Below are 12,096 nucleotides of genomic sequence, written 5' to 3'. Positions count from 1 at the left end.
GAGACTGCAGCCATGAAATTAAAAGACGCTTACTCCTCGGAAGGAAAGTTATGACCAACCTAGATAGCATATTCAAAAGCAGAGACATTACTTTGCCTACAAAGGTTTGTCTAGTCAAGGCTGTTTTTCCCGTGGTCATGTATGGATGTGAGAGTTGGACTGTGAAGAAAGCTGAACGCCAAAGAATTGATGCTTTTGAACTGTGGTGTTGGAGAAGACTCTTGAGAGTCCCTTGGACTGCAAGGAGATCCAACCAGTCCATTCTGAAGGAGATCAGTCCTGGGATTTCTTTGGAAGGATTGATGCTAAAGCTGAAACTCCAGTACTTTGGCCACCTCATGCGAAGAGTTGACTCATTGGAAAAGACTCTGATGCTGGGAGGGATTGGGGGCAGGAGGAGAAGGGGACGACAGAGGATGAGATGGCTGGATGGCATCACTGACTCGATGGATGTGAGTCTGGGTGAACTCCGGGAGTTGGTGATGGACAGGGAGGCCTGGCGTGCTGCGATTCATGGGGTCGCAAAGAGTCGGACACGACTGAGCGACTGATCTGATCTGATATTTTAGCCATACTAAGTACTCACTGGATAACTACTAACATTTCAATGGACAAGAAATGTTTTTACATGGCAAGTCCAATTTAAATTTTAAAAAATCACCAAGGATAAAATTTGGTAGAAATATTTTTATTAATATTTAAAACATATGTTTGCTACATCTAAAATGGTGTTGTGCTCATCTGCTTTAAATTCCTATTTTAAAATCCTTGGCATACGGATGTCTGGAAACTCTGTAGGTTTAAACCATCTATTTTCTCATTATTTCTTTATCCTGCCAAGTTTAAAAGATAATATGTCACACCACTGCCTTAATAAGCTATTCTTGACCACATATTTTGGATGCACCCTTAGAACATATTATACTAGAAGCTGGAAACTGGTGACTGATTTTCACTATAGATATAGAATAACATAATTTAGAGAAACTGATTTATCAGTAGCTGATTATCTCCATGTTGGAAAGACTTTTACTTCCTGATATTTTTTAGTAAATCTTTTTTGAAAACAAAAGAACAGCCAATAACTACTTTAAAAGCCTGACCTGCTACAAAAAAGGAATAATTTCTCTAGAATATTTGATTGATCATGCAAATTACAAGGAACCTAGTAGATTTAGTTGGCCCAAGTGGTGCTTTGGAGAAGGCAATGGCACCCCACTCCAGTACTTTTGCCTGGAAAATCCCATGGACGGAGGCTGCAGTCCATGGGATCGCTAGAGTCGGACACGACTGAGCAACTTCACTTTCACTCTTCACTTTCATGCATTGGAGAAGGAAATGGCAACCCACTCCGGTGTTCTTGCCTGGAGAATCCCAGGGACAGGGGAGCCTGGTGGGCTGCTGTCTATGGGGTCGCAGAGTTGGACACGACTGAAGCGACTTAGCAGCAAGTGGTGCTTTAATGTTAACATTATATAGTAATCATTTGATTATTCACCCTTTTTTTTTTGTTCTCAATTTGATACTGCTTTGCCTGATTGAAAATTATTGTCTAGTCTAATAGCAGATTCTTCAAACAGATGAGTGATTAGCTTGCTACCCTCATAAGCATAACCAGTGACCAGCGAAATTTTATTGACAGAAAAAACCATAGGCCAGCAGAAGTTATTATCTGAGTTCCATTGTAATATGTGACTATGCATGTGAGCATCTTTGTGGGGAGTGGGTTTTGAACTTTTATATAACCCTCAACAAAGTTCGAGACCCCAAAATGCTTGAGAACATGTACACCACATTTCATCACAGAGGCACCCTCCATTCAACTTCCTGTGTACCTCCACCATCTGCCCAAGGCTTCATTGATTCACCATATAGGTACTGAACATCTACAACGTATCAGACCATTGGGGAAAATAATGATTAAGTACAGACTCTGTACTTTTGTAGCTTACAGACTCTTAAAGGGGACAGGTTTTATTACATTACAAAATGTAATAAAACCTGTGACTGACGATAGAGGTATCTTCAAAATGCTGAGAAACTATTCAAATAAGATCAGAGTTGATCGTGTGGAAAAGCGGAGGTTTCACAGAGAATATGGCATTGACTTATATTTGGATAGGTAAAAATGAAGACAAGAAGATTCTGAGCTTCGGGAACAGGATAGGAAATGGCAGAATAGAGGTGTGAAAAATTTGAGGAACAGCAAAAGTAGCTGGAGTGTAGTATAAGAGGGTGCAGTAGATAATTATCCCAGAAGTAGGAAAGGACTCAGTGTAAAGGGATTTACATGGCAGGTTAAGTAACTCATTAAGTTAAGATAATAGTTCTCAATATGGGGGTTCATATATCCTTTCTAGTGACCCTGGAAGAAATCGAAATACTATCATCAATATTTCAAAAATTCTGTGAAGACAGATATTTGCACAAGATAAAAATATTTACTTTTGTGCTGAGATTTTATTTAAAGTGAAGTGAAGTCACTCAGTTGTGTCCCACTCTTTGCAACCCCATGGCCTGTAGCCTTCCAGGCTTCTCGGTCCATGGGATTTTCCAGGCAAGAATACTGGACTGGGTTACCATTTCCTTCTCCAGGAGATGTTCCCAACCCAGGGATTGAACCCAGGTCTTTCGCACTGTAGGCAGATGCTTTACCGTCTGAGCCACTGTTAATGTATTTAGGGAATCAAAATGTTTCAAAACATAGGGTTCATGAAAGAAGAGTAAAGATATCTTTGGCAAAGTTTGAAAAATGTTGTTACTGAATCACTGAAATTGATGGATTCTAGATTTAAGGATTTGTGTACACTTGGATGTGGAGATCAAGGGACAGTAGATGAATGAAATCAATCCCATCTTCTTATCCTAATCATAGATAGATATAGATACTCTCCTCTAAATAGACATTCCATTCATTTAGGGAATAAAAAAGGTATTCAACAGACAACCTCTATAACCCACTCCTGGAGATTAGGGCTGGGTATATCAATTTAATGCAATATTGTTATTGTTGTTGTTTAGTCACTAAGCTGTTACTGACTCTTTTGCAACCCCATGGACTGTAGATCATCAGGCTCCCCTGTCCATGAGATTTCCAGGCAAGAATACTGGAGTGTGTTGCCATTTCCTTTATTGGGATAGTGTAAAACAAAAAAGGAATCCTTGGTGAACACAAATATTTAAGGGCTAAATGGACATGACAGCTATAAATACAATGTGTGATCCTTGATAGATCCTAAATTGAGCAGGGTGGGGAGCTACAGAAGACATTATTAGGCAATAGGGCAAATTGAAATACAGATTAAGTATTATATAATAAAATTGTTGTTGTTTAGTCGCCAAGTCATGTTCAACTCTTTTGCGACCCCATAGCTTGCCAGGCTCCTTTGTCCATGTGAGTTTCCTAGGCAAGAATACTGGAGTGGGTGGCCATTTCCTTCTCAAGGGGATTCTTCCCAACCTAGGGATCAAATTTGCATCTCCTACACTGGCAAGCAGCTTCTTTACTACTGAGTACCCAGGGGAGCCCATATAATAAAATTACACAGTGTTAAATTTCCCAAGAGTAATTGTTCTCAGGAGATACAGGTATGTGTATGAAGGCAAGGTGAGGAAAGAGTTAAGTTAGGAAAATGTGAATTATTAATAATTGGTGAATCTAAATGAAAGGTATGCGAATAGTGATTACTATATACTATTCCTGCAACTTTTCTGCAAGTTTAGAGTGTTCAAAATCAAAAGGGAACAAAAAGGTAGATCTAGAAAAAAAATAAACTGGTAAAAGAAAAAAGATGGCATGGAAATCAAGAAAGACAAGCACTGGATTAGAGCATTGGTATGAAGTTAGCCACCACTCGCTTCAACTTTTGGAAGATCATTTGTCTCTGAAAGAAAGAAGAGAAGAATAGTTTAAAGGGAAGACACCATTTGTAAGATACTATCTGAAGACTGATATGTTATGTTAGTAAAGGAAGGACACTTGGAAAGGAGATCAGTTATATTATTTTAGCTACTAAGCCCAGGAGTTAATGCTTAAAAGCAAATACATATTCTGAAGGAGGACTGTACAAAAACTGTCTCTAAGAACTATTTTAACTAAAATGCATTTGTTAAAGGTAAAAATCTCTTGAAATTTTTCCATGATGACTTTTTATTTCAATTATTTGAGGCCATTGCAGAGTTCATTAGTTAGTATTTTCTACAACTCTTTTGAAAGAAGCCATTCTTTTAGAGAAGATTTTTTTCACCTTCTGAATGGTGATAATATATATCATTATAATATATATAAAAATTATAATTAGCATCTTTTGAGTACTTATTATCTTCTATATACCAGGCAAAGAGCTTTGGCTGCATAGCCAGGTTTGACTCTTACAGAAATTCTATTTGGAGATATAAAGTTTATTGATATCTCAAAAATTTTGCCAATTTTACAAGGGAACTAAACAAGTGAGATGTAATTACATGTCTGCTGCTGCTGCTGCTAAGTCGCTTCAGTCGTGTCCGACTCTGTGCGACCCCATAGACAGCAGCCCACCAGGCTCCACCATCCCTGAGATTCTCCAGGCAAGAACACTGGAGTGGGATGCCATTTCCTTCTCCAATTACATGTCTAAGGTCATTTAATTGAAGGCCATGGAATCAGGACTCAAATCAAAGCTCTCTGATTCTAAAGTTGTGTTCTAAAACATAGGATATTAATTTTGTTTGAGAAAAATTAATATCCTAAATAGTATTACCAACTTTTCATTAATTTCATAATTTCAATGACTTATTGATATTTATATAAATCAGATTGATTATATTCTTTGTAGCTGAAGATGGAGACACTATATACAGTCAGCAAAAACAAGACCTGGAGCTGACTGTGGCTCAGATTATGAACTCCTGTACAGAAATACATTAGACTGTTCAGGTATGATCAAAATCAAATACCTTATGATTACACAGTGGAGCTGACAAATAGATTCAAGGGATTGGGTTTCATAGACAGAGTGCTTGAAAAACTATGGATGGAGGTGTGTAACACTGTACAGGAGGTGGTGACCAAAACCATTCCCAAGAAAAAGAAATGCAAGAAGGCAAAGTGGTTGTCTGAGAAGGTCTTACAAATAGCTGAGAAAAGAGAAGTGAAAAGCAAAGGAGAAAGGGAAAGATATACCCAACTGAATGCAGAGTTCCAGAGAATAGCTAGGAGAGATAACAAAGCCTTTCTAAATGTACAGTGAAATAGAGGAAATAGAGGATAACAATACAATGAGAAAGACTAGAGATACCTTCAAGAAAATTACAGATACCAAGGGAATATTTCATGCAAAGATGAGCACAATAAAGGACAAAAACAGCAAGGACCTAACAGAAGTAAAAGAGATTAAGAAGAAGTGGCAAGAATATACAGAAGAACTGTACAAAAAGGTCTTAATGACCAGGATAACCATGATGGTGTGGTCACTCACCTAGAGCCAGACATCCTGGAGTGTAAAGTCAAGTAGGCTTTAGGAAGCTTTACTATGAACAAAGCAAGTGGAGATGATGGAATTCCAGCTGAGCTATTTCAAAACCTAAAAGATGATGCTAAGAAAGTGCTGCATTCAATATGCCAGCAAATTTACCAAATTCATCAGGGGCCACAGGACTGGAAAAGTTAAGTTTTCATTCCAATCTCAAAGATAGTCAATGCCAAAGAACGTTTATACTACCTTAAAACTGCACTCATTTCACATGTTAGCAAGGTAATGTTCAAAATCCTTCAAGCTAGACTTTAAGAGTATATGAACTGATAATGTCCCGATGTTCAAGCTGGATTTAGAAAAGGCAGAGAAACCAGAGATCAAATTGCCAGCATCTGCTGGATGATAGGAAAAGCGAGGGAATTCCTAAAAAAGTCTACTTCTGCTTCATTGACTCCACTAAAGCCTTTGATTGTGTGAATCACGACAAACTGTGGGAAATTCTTCAAGAGTTGGGAATACCAGACCACCTTACCTGTCTCCAGAGAAACCTGTATTCAAGACATGAAACAACAGTTAGAACAGGACATGGAACAACATACTGGTGCATGATTGGGAAAGGAGTACATTGAAGCTGTATATCGTCACCCTGCTTGTTTAACTTCTATGCAGAGTACATCATGCAAAATGCCTGGTTGGATGAAGCACAAGCTGGAATCAAGATAACGGAGAAATATCAACAATCTCATATATGCAGAAGATACCCCTCTAATGGCAGAAAGTGAAGAACAAAAAGCCTCCTGAGGGTGAAAGAGGAGAGTGAAAAACTGGCTTAAAACTCAACATTCAAAAAATGAAGATCATGGCATCTGGTTCCATCACTTCATGGCAAATAGATGGGAAAAAGTGGAAACAGTGATAGATTTTATTTTCTTGGGCTCCAAAATCACTACAGACGGTGACTGCAGCCATGAAATTAAGACATTTGCTCCACGGAAGAAAAGCTATGACAAACCTAGACAGTGTATTAAAAAGCAGAGATCACTTTGCCAACAGAGGCCAGTAGAGTCAAAGCTATGATTTTTCCAGTAGTCACGCATGGATGTGAGAGTTGTACCATAAAAAAGGCTGAGTGCCAAAGTATTGATGCTTTCAACATGTGGTGCTGTAGAAGACTCTTGAGAGTCCCTTGGAAAGCAAGGAAATCAAACCAGTCAATCTTAATGGAAACCAACCCTGTATATTCATTGGAAGGACTGATGCTGAAGCTCCAATACTTTGGCCACCTGATGCGTAGAGCCGACCCACTGGAAAAAACCCTGATGCTGGGGAAGATTGAGGGCAAGAGGATAAGGGGGCAACAGAGGATGAGATGGTTGGATGGCATCACCAATTCAATGCACAAGAGTTTTAGCAACCTCTGGGAGATAGTGAAGGACAGGGAAGCCTGGTGTGCTGCAGTTCATGGGGTCACAAAGAGTCAGACACGACTTAGTGACTGAACAACAACAAATAGACCTTAAATCTCAATGTAATAGGTTTATAAGTTGCCCTCCCCACTTCTTTCCTAACTTGAAACATTTTGCAAAATGGATTTTATATTCATTCATACCCATTTATTTGGGAAATTGGTTTGCCTCTTTATGACTGATTGCAACTGATAAGACATGTTGATGCCACGTCTTGAGGGAGGAGGAAATGAGAGAAATCTACAGATCCTGGCAAATGCCACATCTTGGAATAGTGTGGAAAACTTCCCTATTTCTCCTTCCTTCTCCTACTCCAGAAAACAAAGAGCCACCAATTCCAAAGTCCAACTGGCCTCCTCCTCACTCCCACTCTTGTTTATCAAGGATTCTTTCAAAGAAACACATCTTTAAAAATGAAGCCCTTGTTGTGAAAGCATCATACCATGTCTTAAAAAAACAAAAAACAGAAAACACCACTTGAGAATTCATTCTTCCTACTGAATATGAGTATTCCCAAGAATTCACATAAAAAAGAGGCCTAGACTAAAACCTTGGCACGATTCTTGCCCAAACCAAATAAACCCAGGAGATGGTGCCCAAGGCCAGAAGTTCTGGTAAGGAATGATGAGTTACTTCCTGAGGATACAAGACCTCGGAGTTCTGTTCTTTTAGAAGAGACCTAACTCTGATTATATAAAAGCCTAATTGAAACATGAATAAAAGAACAATCTTTATGTGATCATAGGTAAATATTTTTTCAATGGGAAACAGATTCTAATGGAGTGATACTTTCCATAAATTCAGCAGAAATACATCAAGAGGCAACAAATAATTACCAGTGAAAAATCAGGGTCAAACATGGTCTGCTGGTTGAACAAACACACATGTTTCAATTTCTTGTATGAAAATAGGCTTTTTCAATTTCTTGTATGAAGGCTTCTGCAATTTCTTGTATGAAAATACTCATATAAGAGTAGTTTCAATGTCTCATATAACTTCTATTCCTGCTCAATTAGGCCTTATTTCAGGCTTTCAGAAATAGTCAGTGATAGGCATTGAGTGGTAGAGAATCTGCCTGCAATGCAGCAGGCACGTGTTTAAGCCCTGATCTGGGAAGATCCCCTGGAGAAGGAAATGTCAACCCATTACAGTATTCTTACCTAGAAAATCCCATCAACAGAAGAGCCTGATGGGTTACAGTCCATGGGGTCACAAGGTGTCAGACATGACTTAGCAACTAAACAACAACAAAGCATTGAGTGAAATGATAAATCAGCCATAGCTGATGGATGGACCGGAAGAAATAGAATGTCGAAGAAATGGTGGGGTGGGGCAGGGTGGGAGAGCAATGATTTAGAAGCCCTACCCTATAGAGACCCAGGAGATTACAGTTGTATCGATTTGACAATGCATAACTGACCCAAAAGTGAGTATTTGGTTTAATTAGGTTTCTCACAGTTCAAATACAACTTACTAAATGTTTGAACAAATACACTTAAAAAAAAACTAATTTAAGTGAGGCAATCATCTTGGAAAATAGCCTGAGGGTCCTCAAAAGATTAAATAGAGTCACTATATAATTCAGCAACTTTAATTTTTTTAGTTGTATACCTAAGAGAAATGAAAATATATGCCCACACAAAAATTGGTACACAGACATTTGTAGCAGCATTTTTCTTAATAGTCAAAATGTGGAAACAACCCAAATGTGCATCTGGTGAACAGATACAATATGGTATATATTATACAGTGAAATTAAAAGGAACCAATTATTGATACATGCTACAACATGGATGAACCTTGAAACCATTATGCCAAGTGAAAGAAGCTTGTCACAAAATACCACATATTTCATGACTCCATTTACATGAAATGCCCAGAAGAGGCAAATCTCTAGAGAGATACCAGAGGTTGTCTAGAACTAGAGGGATAGGGCTGGAGGGTGACAGCTAATGGGAATGGGTTTTTGGGGGGCATAATAAAAATGTTCTAAAATTAATTGTGATGAAGGTTGTACCAACTCAGAATTACTGAAAAATCATTGAGTTGTACATCTTAAATGAGTGAGTTGTGTAATAGGTAAATAATCTCTTAATAAAACTGTTACCAGGAAAAAAAAAAAACCACCTAATTTTGCTAACAGAGGCAAAATAAAATAAAAACAAGAATCATTTCCCTTTTGTCTTCTTTCCTGTTATACTGGTGGCTCTTTGTGAGGATGCAGGCTTCAGATCCATTTTTTTAAACCAAGTTGATCTCACTGCAGTGGATCTTGGAAAATAAAAGTTTAGATGTGTAGCATACAGCATCTATGATTGGGGAACAGCAAGAAATAAAACAGAAAATATAGGACTTGCAACAAGGTAACCTGCAGTCAAGACTTGACCTTGCCATTAACTATCTGGTTGACCTTGAAAAGGTAAGCTAAACACTGTTAGCCTCAGTTTTATTGATTTTTACAATTTAATTGCACAGCAATGAGAAGGACCTTACATAACTGTAGATCAAAAAAATAGTTTCATTCGTTCACTAATCACTATGTTAGGGGTTATAACTAGGGACTTGCAGACCCTGGGGGAGGCTGATAGAAGTTAGCTCTGAGAGCTTTGAGAGCAGATGGGAAAAGCACTTGATCCTGATGAAAAATTTAAGGAATGAACCTCTCAGGAAAGGTTGTACCTTGGCTGATTCTTGAACATGGAGGATTTAGGCAAGCAAGAAGGTACTGTGGTAGAGCTGAGGTTTGAAGAAGGAGAAGCTAGACGAATGCTCAGAAGTGCATATAAGCAGTCTGTTCAAGGAACTGCATGTAGTCAGACATGATGAACAGTGGTTCTCAAACAATGATGCCCAGACCTTTAACATCAACATCACACAGAAACTTGCTATGGATGCAAATCTCAGTTCACACCACAGACCTGATGAATCAGAAGATGATTCTTGGGACTGAGCACAGCAATTTGTGTTCTAATAAGGTGGTTGTGATGCCTGGTTAGACTTGAGAGCCACTGGACTAGAGCCTTGGGTTCTAGTAGCAAGAGATGTGTTTGCCTACCCTTGCTGCATATTTACACAGTTTACAAAGGCAGTTTTGTAGGTCAATTTATAAGCTGTATAAGTTACTTTAGGCTATTTATTAGGAAATACAGAAAAGGCTACAGAAAAATGTAATCTCATTATCTATACATACATATTGTTAGTATTTGGTGAATTACATAGAGTTTTTTTTTGAAACATTGGATCATAATGTACTTTTTTTGTATTCCATTTTTGTTAACTTAATATTTTATGAGTATTTCTCCATGGATTTTGAATTCTATCAGTCCTAAAAACTCATGGAAAATATTTTTAATGACTGCAAAGTATTTCATCGTGTGAGTAGACCATAATTTAATTTACTACTTATTATTGTTGGAGATTTAGATCATTTCAATAACTTTTATAAATAATACAATGATGAAAAACATTTTCCATAAGTACTTTTTCTGCACTTTTACTTCCTATGGTAGATTTTTAGAAGTAGAGCTCTATGCTGAGTACCTATTCTTTGTCTCTCTCCTTCTTCCGGTAACAGGCCCACCTTCTCTGGCCACCAAATTGTCAAGTGTCCTTGATTAGGCCAATTATGATGCCCCATACCTCTAACCACACAGGCCATTCAGATATGTGACAGGCTGGACCAATCAGCTTAATGACTATTTTGCAGGGAAGCCATTCCCCTCCCCCTCTCAAGAGTAGAAAGAAACCAAGTCAGCTACAGAAAGCAATGACATTAATTTGTAGAGAGCAGAGATGAGAGTCGGAGAGCGTCCAAATTCTCAATGTTTTCTAATTTACTTACTCTTCCAAAACAAAAATCACTTAAAAAGTCTAGTTCAAGCTAGATATATTAGTCCTGAGTGATACATAGGGCCTTGAAAGGTATGAGCACGATTGCATTAAAGCTATTACTAAGTCTGAGAACACTGACCAACTTTATAGTATCTAGCCTTCCTATTTGGAAGCATTTGATGTTTCTCCAATTATTCGGATTTTCTTTTTGCAGTAAAATTTTGTAATTTTCTTCATTTAGAAGCAATAATTCCTTATAAAGTATATTCCTAAACATGTTCTTTTGGGTCGCCTTTGTTATAATGAGCTTCTCTCCTGTATAAATTTCTAGAGTTGCTGTAACTAATTACCACAAACTTAAAACAATACAAATTTATCATCTTACTGTTTTGGAGGTCAGAATCCAAAAGGCATCTCAGTGGGCTGAAATTGGGTGTCTGTGGGAATGTGTTCCCTCCAGAGGCCTCTTGTCTTTCCAGCTCCCTCAGTTTGAGCTATTTGTTGGCTACTGGCCCCCTTCCATAGCCAAAGCCAGGAATAGCCATTGAGTCCTTCTCAGGGCGTCTTCCCTCCGCTTCTGAGTCTTCTGATGCCTTCTCCCCTATTTAAAGGTTCATGTGTCTAATTGGGCCCACCTGGAAATCTCCTTACTTTAAGGTCAGCTGATTAGCAGCCTTATTCTATCTGCAACCTTAATTCTCCCTTGCCAGGTAACTTAGCATATTCATAGGTTCTGAAGACAGGAATGTAGATCTCTTTGGGGGATTATTATTGTACGTACTGTACCCTTCATATACATATCAATTGGCTACTGTTTTTATACACATATATATGTTTGTATGTGTGTGTATTATATATAATATATAATTTTCTGCTTTCACAGCAAAACTCCCCAAGCAATTGTGTGTCTGTATTTCTCTTGAATGTATTGCAATTATGGTTTCAATTTCACTATTCTTTAGAAATTTATTCAAGGTTATCAATTACTTACACTCTGCCAAACCCAGGGGTTTATTCATTGTTCTCAACAGGGGACGCTTACTGACATTCATAAAGTCTCCATGTCTTGGCACAATGAAAGCTTGTCTTTTTTGCTCCTAACACAGTGAAATGAAGGTTTTAATATGGGACAACTGGGATCCACACTGTCATTATATAACTCAAACCCTTTCCAAATAATAATTGCATCCTCTCCCAGAGCCCCAGAGTCCTCCCAAGTCCTCTGTATACAGCTGACAGATGAGGGAAGAGGTAAGAAAAGGGTGCATAGTTTGTTTTTTTCAAAGGAGCTAATGCAAGAACAGTGTACATGATGTTCATGATGTGCATAAAACTTCCACACCCTG

At 38.2% G+C, this 12,096-nt stretch overlaps 1 long non-coding RNA gene across 2 annotated transcripts in view; it reads right to left on the bottom strand.

The window, feature by feature from the left end:
* Positions 1 to 11,325, bottom strand: part of LOC129626969 (uncharacterized) — a 75,337-nt gene extending 64,012 nt beyond the window's left edge. For both annotated transcript variants that reach the window (XR_008702351.1, XR_008702352.1), the window contains exon 1: positions 11,136 to 11,325. This is a non-coding gene — a long non-coding RNA (uncharacterized LOC129626969). The remainder of the gene's footprint in view (positions 1 to 11,135) is intronic.
* Positions 11,326 to 12,096: the final 771 nt, after the last annotated feature.

Source organism: Bubalus kerabau, chromosome 14, assembly GCF_029407905.1.
Source record: "Bubalus kerabau isolate K-KA32 ecotype Philippines breed swamp buffalo chromosome 14, PCC_UOA_SB_1v2, whole genome shotgun sequence".
Classification (NCBI taxonomy): domain Eukaryota; kingdom Metazoa; phylum Chordata; class Mammalia; order Artiodactyla; family Bovidae; genus Bubalus; species Bubalus kerabau.
The sequence above is the reverse complement of the archived record's forward strand: the minus strand, read 5'-3'. Positions and strand labels throughout refer to the sequence as shown.